The 15,499-nt window shown below is 40.5% G+C and overlaps 1 protein-coding gene across 7 annotated transcripts in view; it reads right to left on the bottom strand.

The window, feature by feature from the left end:
- LOC129815017 (forkhead box protein P1-B) overlaps positions 1-15,499 on the bottom strand; it is a 207,103-nt gene that overhangs the window by 133,772 nt on the left and 57,832 nt on the right. For 6 of the 7 annotated variants that reach the window (XM_055868274.1, XM_055868271.1, XM_055868270.1 and 3 more), the window contains exon 3: positions 9,792-9,835. The exons of the other annotated variant lie outside the window; for it this stretch is intronic. The gene's annotated coding sequence lies outside the window, so the exon portion shown is untranslated. The remainder of the gene's footprint in view (positions 1-9,791; positions 9,836-15,499) is intronic. 7 annotated transcript variants of the gene reach the window in all.

Here is a 15,499-nt window from a genome sequence, read left to right as displayed (position 1 = left end):
AAGAGTAGATTAAACTCTCCTTAAGCCATTGGTTCAAATATATTTCACTGCTAATACTTGGAAAAATTCTAAAATGAAATTATGTTTTCAACAACAACACTGTTCAACCAAATATACTCTAACTTTAGCTTGTTGGATTCTCAGACAACCTGTGGTTGGGAAGGGTTAAAAGAACAGTGAAAAATGGATCTCATTGGTCCTCTGCCTGCCAATCAGAGAGTTGAAAGAAGGCCTATCCCTACACGGGGCTCAAAGTACTGTATCTCTGTAACTTTCCTCTCCTGCCCTGTGACTGATCTGGAGTCAGCTGCAGACAGGTGAGATGTGACAGATCACATGCAGACGAAGGGTCATCAAGTCCCCCCCACCTGTCATCACCTGATGCCCTGAGCTGCACCCACCCATGACACTGGTCAGACAGGAAGCACACAGGCAGCCAACTAAACATAGCTATCCTATATGAACTGACCCTAGAGGAAGATCTAGGGAAACTTATGCACAAATCACCATGAGGTCAGTCAGTGCCTGCACACTTGACTTGTGACTTTCCTTTCCAGTGTCTGTTTATGATTATATTAATAGGTCTGCAAGTTCATAATTTTTAACATCGATCATGAATATTTCAGAGTGTTAATATTCATTTGATCAGAAATTTACTTCAGTCAATAATTCAACACATACAATTAATAATTCAATAAAAAGAATAAACAGCAATTTTGAAGAGGAAACTGAAGACACTTCCCAATAGCTTAATATGAGGATATTAAACTTCAAAACCTTTAGGAAGGCAAAGTATAAATGGCTATCAAAACCCAGTCTAACTTGCTTTTCTTAATGACTATGTGGTGTTGCTACAGCAGAAGTTTACCCTGACAATGCTCCACCATCCAGAAAATAAAGAATCAATCACCTAATTACCATGGAAACCTTGGAGAAACTGTTCCAATTTAAACTGCTCTTTGAAAGCTGTAATCCAAACATGTCTGTCGGAGGAATTGACCACAGCAATTGAAAACAACAGGTTGTTTAGTTCACTGAGGTGTACATGTAGAGATAAAGGAAGAGACACGAGCTGTAAAGCCGCGCTCCAGTAACAGCTCTCCGTTCACAAAGTTCTTCCGTGAGAGATTTACAGGGATTAGATGAAGAAATGAAGGCCTAATCTTTATTTGACAGGCTAGCCAATCTCTGGCTGACTGGTCACTATTCACTGTGTAGGCCAGGACTAGCACCAGCAACACACAGCTCCTTCAGTCTGATCATACAAATGTATGAGCTCTGTATCCTATTATCATACAGAATAATTCAATATCATTTGCAACAGATAAAAGAAAAGCAACTTTCCCAATGATTCCCCATATTAGGTCACAGTCATAACGGTATACTACGGTTATCAGTATATCCTGGTGGCTATTTTTTTTCTGATCTGGTGTTCCCCCCTGCAGTACCTGATTACATATATAGAACCAATTTCCATGTGCAGTTTAATGACAGATGGAAAGAGATATTTCATGGAGATGTATAGTCAAGAGAGATAACCAATTAATCAAAGTGCCGGACAATGACACTGGCTAAATTTAAACACTGGAGAAACAGGGTCCGGCTGCTGCCCCTCCCTTAAATTATTAATTACTGCTCTGTTATTACGTAGAATATAGAATTAAAAATCACTGATTCTACTTAATTACAGTTCACGTTGATACTTGCTACAGATGTCACAGCTTGCACTGGCAATCTTTCACAATGCTTAACCCTGTCAAATAGTGGAGGGGTCCTACTCCCCCTCCCCCCTCCTTCCTGTCTGTCTGTCCTCCCAGTGCCTGACCTACAGACTAATTCCCACGCTAACTGAGGAGAGAAGGAGAGAAGGGCAGCTTGTTGGGTGTAACATGTATTTCTAAGAGAGCGGGAGAGTGAGTGGAGTACTCAAACAAACATCTACAGGACACAATAGAATCTATTATGTTGGAACCATAAGAGGAATGATGATGCTCCGTCCAAAAAATGTATTTCACAGTGGAATTGAGTTGACTCTTCATACAAGCCAGGCATTCAAGTATATTGGATCCTTTCAGGCACTGCAGTATATCACGACAGAATACTGAATTACATAGTTTTGCTAAATAAAACAAGTATAAAGTGTATTGTATTTGAGTACATGCACATCAACACTGTAGTTTAATTTGCCTACAATAGGAAGACAAAGGGTTTGTTTGCGTGCCACTCACTGAAATGCCCCTTTCTCTTTACCAAGTCATCTTTGTTCCAATAACAAACAGAGCTGAATGCAAATAGTTAGGGCCATGCAGCATTCAATTGTTTTGTATTAATATTTGAATATTGAAATAACACAATTCAGATCTAGATATTCCATTTAAATTTCCATGTGTGAACTGGAGTTGCACATTACAGATTGTGGGTTCCATTCTTAACATCAGCTCCGTTTTGGAATGTTGAAAACAGCGGTAGTTGTTCTTTTTTTTATTTTACATGAGTATATTCCTGTAACATACCTCTATTACCTAAAAGCAAGTTACCCTTGACTCCTAACTGTAGCCTATTTCGCCCGTGTCACAGACCGAACAGAGAGATGTCTGTATCACCCACATTCATGCCACTTTAACCAAATTGGAATCGCCGATAATACTATATTTACATAGCGGTGTTGGCTAGGTGTGATTATGATCATAAAAACTTTCCCCCTACGCTATGATGGAAAGTTGAGCAGCAGTGAGTGAGTGGGGCTGAAGGACATAACTATAAGTTAGCGCAGGTTACAGAGGAGCCAAGGGAAATAGCTCCATTACACACATGGAGCTCCAGCATCATGTGGCTGTGCTGTGGTAAACAGATGCAGGGTGACTGTCTCTAGTAAGTGATCAGTCAAGCAACTGTCAGCAGGACTTCATCCATTCACTTGTTGAGATGATATATTCCTGTTGCTCCCCCTCACTTACACAAGCCCACACAATTTGCTTACAGGCCTGAGCTGATCAGCCGATTAAATTGCAGAGGATATCATTAACGTTGTTCTTCGTGTCACCAACGTTTGTGGCACTTTTACAGCCAGTCAAACAGACAAAACGGTTTTGCATGAACTGGGACGGATAGGCTAAGTATGTGTGGCTTAGGTCCCTTCCTCTCAGAGAGCCAGACTCTTCTCTGTTTGTGACACTAGCCATTCCACTCATTAAATACATAACCTGAAAACCATAAACTGGGAGAGACCATATTACAGTACTAACAAGTAAACAACAAAAAGTGTATTCTTTATGTCAATAAGTGATGTTATTCTCAGTCAAATCGCTCCGTGCTCAACAAAGAGCATTTAAGACGATATTCCTCTCGGCTGTTGTCTCACTGTGACGGTGCCTCACACTGTGGCGTTGGCTGTGCCTTTGAGAGCGTACAGTACAGTCTATCTAATCAGAGTTCCTGTCCAGACCTCAGATGTCAGAGTGAATGGGAGGCAGCTTCAGAGGGAGGCCCAGTACAGCCTGGTCTCATAGACTAGACGTAACATAGTAAATGTCAATGCAACTTTTCACCTACTTACTACTTTTTAGCTACTTTGCAACTACTTACCATGTTAGCTAACCCTTATCCTAGCCTTAACCCATTTAGCTAACCCCAACCTTAACTCTTTAACCTAACCTAACTTGATTTGATTTACCCCTAACCTTAACCCTAACCCCTAGCCTAGCTATCATTAGCCAGCGAGCTAACGTTAGTCAGCTAGCTAGAATTAGTAAGATATAACACATTTTGCAAATCCGTAACATAATGTACGTTTTGCAAATTCATAACAGATATGATTTGTAATTAGTAACATATCATTCAAAATGGGTGATGGACACAAATTAATACATACCATACGAAACGTAACATATCATACTAAATGGAGTGTCTCTGATTTCCGTAAAGAATAATACGAAATGGTCTGAGACCAGGTTGAGTAACCAGGCCTGTCCTGTCCTCCCTTAGCTCAGACAGGAAACAAGGAGCAGCGCTGGCACTGCCTTGCCTCATCTGCCTGCCACTGCCAGCAGCACAGCACTAAGTTCACAGGAGCCGTGTCTGACTGCATGCTTAGCTCAGCGTTGGATGGCTCGTTTGATTCCAGGCAGTGTGGCACATCTGCTGCTTGTCACATTGCGTCGTGGCTCCATGTCTGCGAGCAAGACATGACTCGAGCAGCGCGTTGGTCCGCACGTCTCATGCTCTCTTTGTGTTGACAAACAGCGCTGAGTCTGGCCCAAGTACCTGCATGTCCACAGTCACAACGGTCAGGAGGTGGGACACGTCGCTAGCTGTACAACCACTGTCAAATACTCAGAGTCTATTAATACTCAGTGTATTGAAAGAAATGAGTTTGAGTGGCAAAGTGTAGAAATCAATGTGTATATTATCAGTCATCCAAGGAGTGCTGAAAGAATATTCAAAAAGGTTTTCTTAATGGCCATGGAAAAATGTAATCTAAGGAAAAAAATTATGGAAAGTATTCACTTAACCTAAGACCTCCTCAGAATTGCCATAACTTTATATTGAGAATCAATGACTTTATTCCAATATCTATAGAAATACTTTGTTGCTCTAAATCAAATCTCAATAAAGGGTATATAGGCTTCACAATGTACTTGGACATAATAGTAAAAAGTGCTTTAAGTGCTTTTAAAGAAAGCGCCAGAATATATTCCATGCAAAACTTACATTGTAAGCTTAAATACTTCAGTGATGACCATTGCTAATTTATTATTTCACCATACCATCTATGAAGTACACATGATGCAATAATGAAATGACATTGTTTCCCATCACCAGCCTGCATTTAGTGGGAAGAGCAGCACTAAAGAGGCTGAGAAGTTGCTACAAATGGAACTGTTTCAAAAGCTCTGGGTTTCATGCATTCAAAAGTACTTCACTTCTGTGACCTTGTCTTCTCTAATCAATATTCAAAAGTGCCTGGTAATTGGAAGTTTAGGGTACATTTACATGCAAAGGATTATCTATCATACTCAACTACTTACTTGGCTGACACACACCTATCAATGAGCGTTCTTTTACTGTTGTGTTATCTTTCAATTATGAGATGAATGTTTGTGATACCAAAATAACATTTAGCATACCTCTTATCCTAAAACACTTTTTAAAAAAAAGTTATAATAACAATTGGAAAATTGAACAAACGTTTGAATTTCCACACGTATTAAATGCCAAACTGGTTATGTAAATAGCTCTCCTCCTCAGAAGGTGGGGGAAATATTGAGATGGCTCATTTACATTATCAGATAGCACAACATTCATTTGTTCCATTCAATATCAACTTGTTTTGCAAGCGCACAAAACTAGACACGACACAGATGCACCACGGCTTATCATGCCACACAACACAACAATACTGATTAAACTGATAAAATGCCAGAACATCACGATGGAACACCCCTCTCAACCAGCCACATCAAACCTCAAGATACCAGTATCACAACAACAACGGATCATCAAGATATCAAAACACACACCAAAAGAATATGCAATGCGCAAATAGCCTACAACATTACAACGAGTCTCTAATGTATTCTGAGGGGGTTTATTTGTTTAAGGCCTGCATCCAAAGGATCAGTCTGGCCTTCATTAGTCTCCATCTGACATCTATGTGAACAACATGTTGGCTGCCCAACGCATTCCACTGCACATATCACAGGTTGTTATCATTCCAGAGAGAATTCTACATTGGTGAACACCAGCACTTTAATTAGAGCCACTATTTGATCATTCCACAGCTGGCCTTTATTAAGGAGCAGTGGTGTAAATGACTTAAGTAAAAATACTTTAAAGTACTACTTACAGTTGAAGTCTACATACATTTAGGTTGGAGTCATTAAAACACATTCTTCAACCACTCCACAAAATTCTTCTTAACAAACTATAGTTTTGGCAAGTCGGTTAGGACATCTACTTTGTGCATGACACAAGTCATAATTCCAACAATTGTTTACAGACAGATTATTTCACTTATAAATCACTGTATCACAATTCCAGTGGGTCCGAAGTTTACATACACTAAGTTGACTGTGCAGCTTGGAAAATTCTAGAAAATGATGTCATGGCTTTGAAGCTTCTGATAGCCTAATTGACATCATTTGAGTCAATTAGAGGTGTACCTGTGGATGTATTTCAAGGCCTACCTTCAAACTCAGTGCCTCTTTGCTTGACATCATGGGAAAATCAAAAGAAATCAGCCAAGACCTCAGACAAAAAAAATGTAGACCTCCACAAGTCTGGTTCATCCTTGGGAGTAATTTCCAAATGCCTGAAGATACTACGTTCATCTGTACAAACAATGGCAAGCAAGTATAAACACCTTGGGATCACGCAGCCGTCATACCACTCAGGAAGGAGACACGTTCTGTCTCCTAGAGATGAACGTACTTTGGTGCAAAAGTGCAAATCAATCCCAGAACAACAGCAAAGAACCCTGTGAAGATGCTGAGGGAAACAGGTACAAAAGTATCTATATCCACAGTAAAACGAGTCCTATATCGACATAACCTGAACGGCCGCTCAGCAAGGAAGAAGCCACTGCTCCAAAACCGTCATAAAAAAGCCAGACTACAGTTTGCAACTGCACATGGGGACAAAGATCATACTTTTTGGAGAAATGTCTTCTGGTCTGATGAAACAAAAATGGAACTGTTTGGCCATAATGACCATCGTTATGTTTGGACAAAAAAGGAGGAGGCTTGCAAGCCGAAAAACACCATCCCAACCGTGAAGCACGGGGGTGGCAGCATCATGTTGTGGTGGTGCTTTGCTGCAGGAGGGACTGGTGCACTTCACAAAAAGATGGCATCATGAGGCAGGAAAATTATGTGGATATATTGAAGCAACATTTCAAGACATCAGTCAGCAAGTTAAAGCTTGGTCAAAAATGGGTCTTCCAAATGGACAATGACCCCAAGCATACTTCCAAAGTTGTGGCAAAATGGCTTAAGGACAACAAAGTCAAGCTATTGTAGTGGCCATCACAAATCCTATAGAAAATTTGTGGGCAGAACTGAAAAAGCGTGTGCGAGCAAGGGGCCTACAAACCTGACTCAGTTACACCAGCTCTGTCTGGAGGAATGGGCCAAAATTCACCCAACTTACTGTGGGAAGCTTGTGGAAGGCTACCCAAAACGTTTGACCCAAGTTAAACAATTTAAAGGCAATGCTACCAAATACTAATTGAGTATATGTAAACTTCTGACCCACTGGGAATGTGATGAAAGAAATAAAAGCTTAAATAAATCATTCTCCCTACTATTATTCTGACATTTCACATTCTTAAAATAAAGTGGTGATCCTAACTGACCTAAGACAAGTAATTCTTACTAGGATTAAATGTCAGGAATTGTGAAAAAAATGAGTTTAAATGTATTTGGCTAAGGTGTATGTAAACTTCCGACTTCAACTGTGAGTCGATATTTGGGGTATCTGTACTTTACTTTACTATTTATATGTTTGACTACTTTTATTTTTACTCCATTACATTCCTAATGAAACAAATGTACTTTTTACTCCATACTTTTCCCCTGACACCCAAACGTACTCGTTACATTTTGAATGCTTAGCCGGCCAGGAAAATGGTCCAATTCACTCCCCTATCACAACAACATTTACATTTACATTTAAGTCATTTAGCAGACGCTCTTATCCAGAGCGACTTACAAATTGGTGCATTCACCTTATGACATCCCTGGTTATCCCTACTGCCTCTGATCTGGAGGACTCACTAAACACACATGCTTTGTTTGTAAATGATGTCTGAGTGTTGGAGTGTGCAACCGTAAAAAAAAAAAAACAACAAAAAGTTAATGGTGTCATCTGGTTTGCATAATATAAGGAATTTTGAAATTAATTATACTTTAACTTTTGATACTTAAGTATATTTAAAATCAGACTTTTATTTTAAAACCAGACTTTTACTCAAGTAGTATTTTACTGGATGACTCACTTTTACTTGAGTCATTTTCTATTAGGGTATCTTTACTTTTACTCAAGTATGACAATTGGGTACTTTTTTCACCACTGTTAAGGAGGGGTTCTCAGCACCCCACCAATGGGGACTCCATTGAGGGTAACACAGCAGAGGATATGTAAACCAGTATAGTTCATATAAACCTGTATAGGGTCACACTTCATTTGGATAGATGGATTTGGATAGATGCTCTACAGATGGTCCTACCATCAACAAACTGTCTGTTTAGAAATAACTGATTGCTAAACTTACGATTAGGTTTAGTGTTAGGGCTAGGGTTAAGTTTAGGGTTAGGATAGAGGTTAAGGTTAGGGTTTGGGCTAGGGTTAGTAGATAGTTAAAATGTTACTGATAGTCTGTAGACATCTACTGATGGCCTATCCAAATAAGCCAGTATAGCTCTGCCTAGCAGTCAGGGACAGTAACTGGCTCTAGAAGAGATAACCTGTACTCATACCTGATGTCTGATAGCCTACTCTAATCCAACAACAACACCATCCAACCCAGTGGAAGACAAACTGTGTTTCATCTCCGCATCAAGGCACTGGACAGTGTTACCATATGAAATGTGACAGGATTTCTCTGTGGAGGCTTAAGTCATATGTAAGTATTCAATTGCAGACTGAGGATCATGAGGATCATGGCCATATGGTCACAGAATACAACCTGACCAATATCTGACTGAAACCGACAAGAGACTGAACAGATAAATGTAATCTACAACATGTCTCGCCAAGGTCAAAATGAGCTCTTAACGCAAACACTAGATTTAAGTCTGAGCCTCCCGAGCGTGAAGGTGGTGTGGTCGGTAGGAAGGGCAGTCATGTTTAGTGTTTACAGTATACTCCAGGCTTTGAAATAGTTTTGCAGTGTGGAGTGTGCTCTGGGTCATTGTTTGTTTTGGATGTGTTTATACACCACACACAGTGTAAATGACTTGGGAGACGGTGCGAGGAGACTTACAGACATGAACCTGCATATAGTATCTGGTCATGTTTTTGCCTTGAATTCAGTCACAACCCGCTGGGCACAAATGTAATTTCAACACCTATTCCACGTTGGTTCAACGTAATTTCATTGAATTGAGGTGGAAAAAACTTTGATTCAACCAGTGTGTAACCGGTGGGAACTGTGACTATACGGTGGTGTGGATTCGGGGGTTACGGTACAGGGAACCTATGTTGATCATGCATTGTCACTAACATTTCTGCATCATTCAAAGTAATGTAAATACTAAAACGCAAAAAACAACGGATCAATTACAATAGCACCTGTTACTACAGATGTAGGATCTTAATTTAAGACAGTTTTCTACAGCAGGAAAATAATCCTGCAGCAACAGGATATGTGAATTATTATGTGGATTATAAGATATTTTTTGTAGGGGTTGATAATTTTTTTACGTTATGGCAAATGAAGTCTGACATTTTAAACCTTGAAAACACTACAAGTTTGCATTGCCTGTGGTGCAGGAAAATTCTCCTCAACGAAAGAGTGATCAAATTAAGATCCTACATCTGTATGTAAACTCTAATTTATTGTTTTGCAATCTCAATTTTCATCAGATGTAAACATTTGCATGTATTATGTTTCTCTGAGATATAGCTCAAACAAGTGTAATGTGGATTCCGTTGACTAGGCCTATGTTTAGTTAAAACCCTCTATACGGGGAAACTCACGTCCATGGATGTAGTGTATTTAATATGAGTATAGATCTCTCATGTCTATTAGGAGTCTCTGGTTGTGTCAATGGGGTCTTACTCTAGTCACTTACTTTGATTTCTGTCTCAAAAGGGGGTCACCACTGGAGTCTCTTGGCTGGAGGAAAACACAAGCCGGTGGAAGAGGGGGAGGGAGAGAGAGAGGGGGGGAGAGAGAAGGGAGGGGAGGAATAAAAGTGAAAAGGAGAAAATGAGGAAGATATTAATATCAGTAGGAAATTAAGAAATCTCACTCCTTCAATCGAAAAACGACAAACACAGTATTTCATTCCTGTTGGGTACCACCCTGTTATTGAGAAACAGTATTATGCTAGTAAATACTCTATGTCACAATGTGTGCTTGCGTGTGTGTGCATGCGTGAATGAGTGGGGTCACTTTCAAACAATTCTTCATTAGAGCAGCATCAAGTAGGTTGTTCCTCAGAGCTTATTTTTTTTCCATGTTTTAAATATCTTTGGATACATATTTAGCATCTCAAACGAGAATTCCCTTGATTAAACAAATAAGGGCACATTCAGAAAACTGTAATTGAGTTCAAATGTATTCTAGCTGCGCTCTAATTGCATTTAAACACCGTTCCACCCTAACCCTAGACCCACAGCTCCTTCTGCTTAATTACTGCCCTCTGAACACAAATCCCTCCGCTGTGGATGGAAAAATAAAAAACAGTGTAAGTTTTATGGCACGTTGTTAAAAAGAACTATAAACTTTTTGGGATTCAATATAAATAAAACCCCAGCCCCGAGTCGAGGGCTCAGAGAACACGCAGCACACTGAAATAACTTGTTGGAACATTGCACACCCCATCTCAAATAAAACGCCACAGATTAACACCAACATCCTGTGGCTTACTTCTGTCACTCGGTCTGCATCCCCCCCTCCACTTTTTCTCTCCTTTTTAAAACATGGAGGGAAGAAAAGGCTAAATGTGTTTCCTGAAAGGAAGGAGAGGTGGAAAAAGCCCATCCTGCCCTTGGAATCACCACTGTGCGTCCTGTAAGAACTACCCGCCACTGGCCTTTCTGCAGAGGCAGCAGAACTTCCCTGAGAGGAGAGGGGACTGTATGCCAACTCAAACAGGGCTCCCTCTCCATCTCCCGGCGGCCAGCGGCCCACGGGTTTGCTCTGCTCATTGCTGGTGCTTCCTGAGGGCTCGCTGCAGCTGGAGCTCTCTTAATAAAGGCAACAGGGAATGTCAGAGAGCTACTGTAATCTCACTAGCCTGCTCCTGTCAGCAGGACGTTCACAATCAAAGCAGAAACAACCCCACGCATTGTTTTTTCCACCAGCCCCATCCTAAACTTCCCACGAATCACAAAGACAGCGCGGCGAGAGGGCAACCGCTGTTCCCTGATCTTGCCAAACAAAATGCCAGGAGACCGGGAATGACATTCAACTCTGGTTTAAAAATACGAGCAGTTAGAAAATGATTAGAGTCTTATTTTATTGTTGAGCGCCTGACACGGGAGAGGAAACCAGAACAATCAACCCAACTTACTTTTTTTCTGCTGAATTTAGAAACACTAATTAGTTTTGCTCTCATAAACCCAACCTGAAAACGACCAATTGGAAAGTGAGAATGAGACATACAGCAGAAACAAGTACTTGTCATTCTCCTATTAAAGTCCCACATCCACAACTTTACCGCAATGACTTTCACACTGCTCCCATGGTGAGCCGAATGTTACCCACTAAACGCAGTCACGTACTCATCTTGATAAGTTAATAGGCCTTTATGTAATCCTTTAGCAAGCCTTTTACAGAGTTTGTAGGAAAGTATTACTGATCTAGAGAGCCACATCAAACCCATTTTGAGAGGCTTGGTTCAACAGATGTCTGAACAACCAGGCTGACCTCAGTACCAGCTGGGCTCTACCATGAACCAACCAGGGCCTGACAGAGAGAAAGTTACCTGTTCGCAGCTGCCTGGTTTACATGAATTTCCTGTTTCAAGGGTATCGAAACCACTATATCCCTAGTACCCATTGACTAACAACTGGGACCTGTACCTTCCTGTGCTAGCCTATCACGCAGCGCATTCTCTTGCCAAGTCGTGTGGGTTTCATGTTTAGTTTGTCATAAGAAATGAATGATAAACTTGTCTTCAGGAATTTTCACTGCTATTCCGCCAGCAAACAGCAGAGTGTTTCATCACTGTCGAGCCTAAGACTGATGGCCTGTCAGAACCTTCCCCTGCTCTCCGGCTACAGCTTGTGGGCTGGGAAGTGGCTAAAAAAAGGCCACGGCTACACTTCCCTGGCTTGCGCTTTTTACCGGGAGTAATTCTCAGATGCCAGGTCGCTGCCAACGTCCTTGCAGCCAATGGCAGAGAGGCCAATAAGTTCACATTAACTGCAGAGTGTAACTGCGCTGAACATCTGCTCATGAATGAAAGCGCTGCCCACTAACTCAGCGAGTTGAGGCCTGCTGATGAAAAATTCAACGCTCTCCTCGCTGGGACGCATGTTTTGCGCTATTCTCCTGAGTCCCCAAAATTATATTAAGAGAATTTCAGTGCGGCCCAGTGTATCTGAGAGAACAGCTGGTGCTGAAAAGGGATCTGCTGCTCGCCGGGAGCTCAGGGACTTCACACGGGATCAGCCTTCTCGTACACCATTTGTCCTTGAAGGAAAAAAATCTGTGTTAAGCACCCAGGTAATAATAAGAAAGCAACAGCTACATTTAGCTGATTACACTACCCATGTGTGCAAAACCAGACTGAGAATAACCAATGAAGACATGAATTGAAATGGGGGGGGGGGGGGGGGGGCGGACAAAAGGGCAATTGTGACAATAAGTAGCACCCTCTGGAGACATCTGCATACTGTAACACTTCTCCTTTGTTTGGCTAGTTTCCTGATTGGAACTCATTAATTTGATAACTAGGGGGAATCTACCCCCTACCAAACCAACATGGAGGTAGAAAGAGGAGTAGACCCATCCAATACAGTACATGGGCACCACAACAATGTGATGAAGTGAAGAAATGATTTACCCCAAATTACCTGGTCACATGCAGTCTTCCACTTATACTGAGCAAATTTGAAATATCTCTTCTCATCAGATGGTGAAATAGCCTCTGTTAAAAATAATACATTTAAGGAAGTGAGGATTCTAACCAAAATCTAAAAATAAAAGTTTACGTTACATTTGGTGATTTCACTTCTGTCTTCCTTTAAAACAGAGATGCTAGGCATCACTTCACTGATCCAAACATGTGGCACACACAACGACACACAATCATTCATTCTCTCCAAAAGCTTTTGTCTATTGCTTGTCACAATATCTCTCAGATCACCAAGTTGTCATTCCTCCAAAAACACAGTTTCACTTAGGAACACTTGTGTGGGACAAACTCACTATTACGTTTACAGACGAGAGAACTGCTAATTTACTGCTGGGCTTCCTGTATGTTCCGTTTAGAGAGAAATGATGGCATATGAAGGAGTTATACAGTATTTAAATTATCATGATGTTACAACCCCCTCCCCGAAGACTATGTGGGTGAGTAAAAATTATTTTACAAGACATTTGGCTGGTGACAAATCACAGCACTTTGTCTGACACCATGCCTCCTTCCTTCTTCAACCTCCCAACTTCACATGGTGATAGGAAATCACACATTACCACACTGACAAACAATTACAACCATGTCATTAACGAAAACCCTCCCTGAGCCAGCGCTTTGCCAGACAGACACAAAGCATGATAAACCTGACAACACAACATGTCTTCATGATGTCGTAGAATAAACATAGGTTTGATCAATCATGACACTAGGACATACATCCAATTTGGACAGGAATCAAATTGGGTGGGTTGGGTGTCAGTGGTTTGTTTAACAAAAGTATCATTACCACAGTCCCAAACAATCATAAGTTGGTTCCAAAATGTAAAACTAATATCAAAGCCAGAAGGTAGAGAACTCAATTCCTCACTTTATATTAAAAGTCAACCTTTTAGAACAGTTTTCCCATTAAAAGGACTTAATCAGATATTAAGCATTAGTATCTCTTTTAATCTCCAAGTGTCAGCTGGCAAATGAAAAAAGCTAGCCTCTGTAAATATGACTGCTTACTTCTAACACAAGCATTGTTGACACGTAATGTAATTTCAACGGGACATCCAAATGAAAGCACTACGGGGTAATATAATGCTCTTAATGAGAATTCTTTCCCGCTCGAGACCTTGGCGAGATAGCCATAATGCATGGCTTCTCTTTTTAATAAAATAATTGTTACAGTTATTAAAGATGAATCTCATCAGAGGCAAGATGACAAAATAATTCATTACCAAAACCCAGGCTTTAAATAGCTGCAAATTAAAATTCCCCTGAAAATATGCTTCCTGATAAATGGGATCGTTATTTCATATAAATATTGGATATAGTGTGCCCTTGAAAGGAAAGAAATATTGCAACTGTCCATTAAAAAGTTTGCAGTATAAACCAATGAACAGTTTAATCAATAACAAAAACACAAACAATACCCATACTTTAATTATTGCTACAAATCTGTTAAATATGTCAGGATGTTAGTCTACCCAAAGCTAATTTCTGACACATGGATCAGAGGAAGAAAAGTATTTAAGACTCATATAGATATAGGATCTTAATTTGAGCCAGTTTGCTACAGCAGGAAAATAATCCTGCAGCAACTGGAAATGTGACTTATTATTTGGATTTGAATTAATGGACATTTTTGTAGGGATTGATACATTTTTCATAAGGGAAATTAAGTTTGAAATTTCAAAGTGGAAATTACAAACTTCAGAAGCCTTTTTAAACCGCATTGCAAGAAAGTTCTCCTGCAACAGGGTGATCAAATTAAGATCCTACATTTGTAATAACTCCTACATATGGGTGTTTACAAGGTAAACCACTGAGCTATTGCCTACACGGAGGTGCCCACGTCCCTCTGAGCACGGGGAAACACAGAGAACCATGGGGAACCTTGGACTCACTACTCCCACCAGTACATTCATGTGTAAAACAGGGAATGTTTTGAGGCCTATGGTTCCACTAACTCTCCCTTGGTCTCTCCCCGCTCACAGCTCTTCTCAAGCCTTATTTGTGTATTCAAAAGAAATAATTTACAGTGATGGCATGGAAACTTCCCAGCATGCCTTTTAACCTGTCGTTTTTCACTCTCTTCACAGCAGGCTGTCCAGAGGAAATGCTTTATTAAGATCCCAGAGACATAAAGAGCCAGGGTGACTTACTCCTGCATTACTGTCTAAAAGGTAAAGTTATTTAGACCAATAAAGCACTAATATATTGTTTTAGTGGAATTACACAGAAGTTATCTCTACCTTAATAACATCACCGCAACCCCTAATGTTGTTGAGATCAATAAAGCCTATTAAAGTAATGACCTCAACACAGATAACGCTGCATACTGGCATTACGAAGCACAGAGAACAACTGAAGTTATATCACAGGCGCTATCGACAGACCAGTTGGAAAAAGTTGTGATGGGCTAGTTGCGCTGCTAATTATAGCCTAATGTTAGTTAGCTAGCTAACATTGAACCTAGTCGGTTAGCTTTAGCTACTTGCATATTCATACTACAGCTACCGTATGACAATACGTTTGTATTGGTAGCAGTATGAGTTTTGTTTATTCCGGTTCATTGTTTAGCTAGCTAGCTACATGTCTAAACAAGAGACTCTACTTCGCCAGATGATTACATGACCCATCAAATTAACCAGGGGTGTCTTGGGGGGATTACGGCCATCTATTGTATTTGATGAACATGTGTA

The sequence above is a fragment of the Salvelinus fontinalis genome, chromosome 18 (assembly GCF_029448725.1).
Source record: "Salvelinus fontinalis isolate EN_2023a chromosome 18, ASM2944872v1, whole genome shotgun sequence".
Taxonomy (NCBI): domain Eukaryota; kingdom Metazoa; phylum Chordata; class Actinopteri; order Salmoniformes; family Salmonidae; genus Salvelinus; species Salvelinus fontinalis.
The sequence above is the reverse complement of the archived record's forward strand: the minus strand, read 5'-3'. Positions and strand labels throughout refer to the sequence as shown.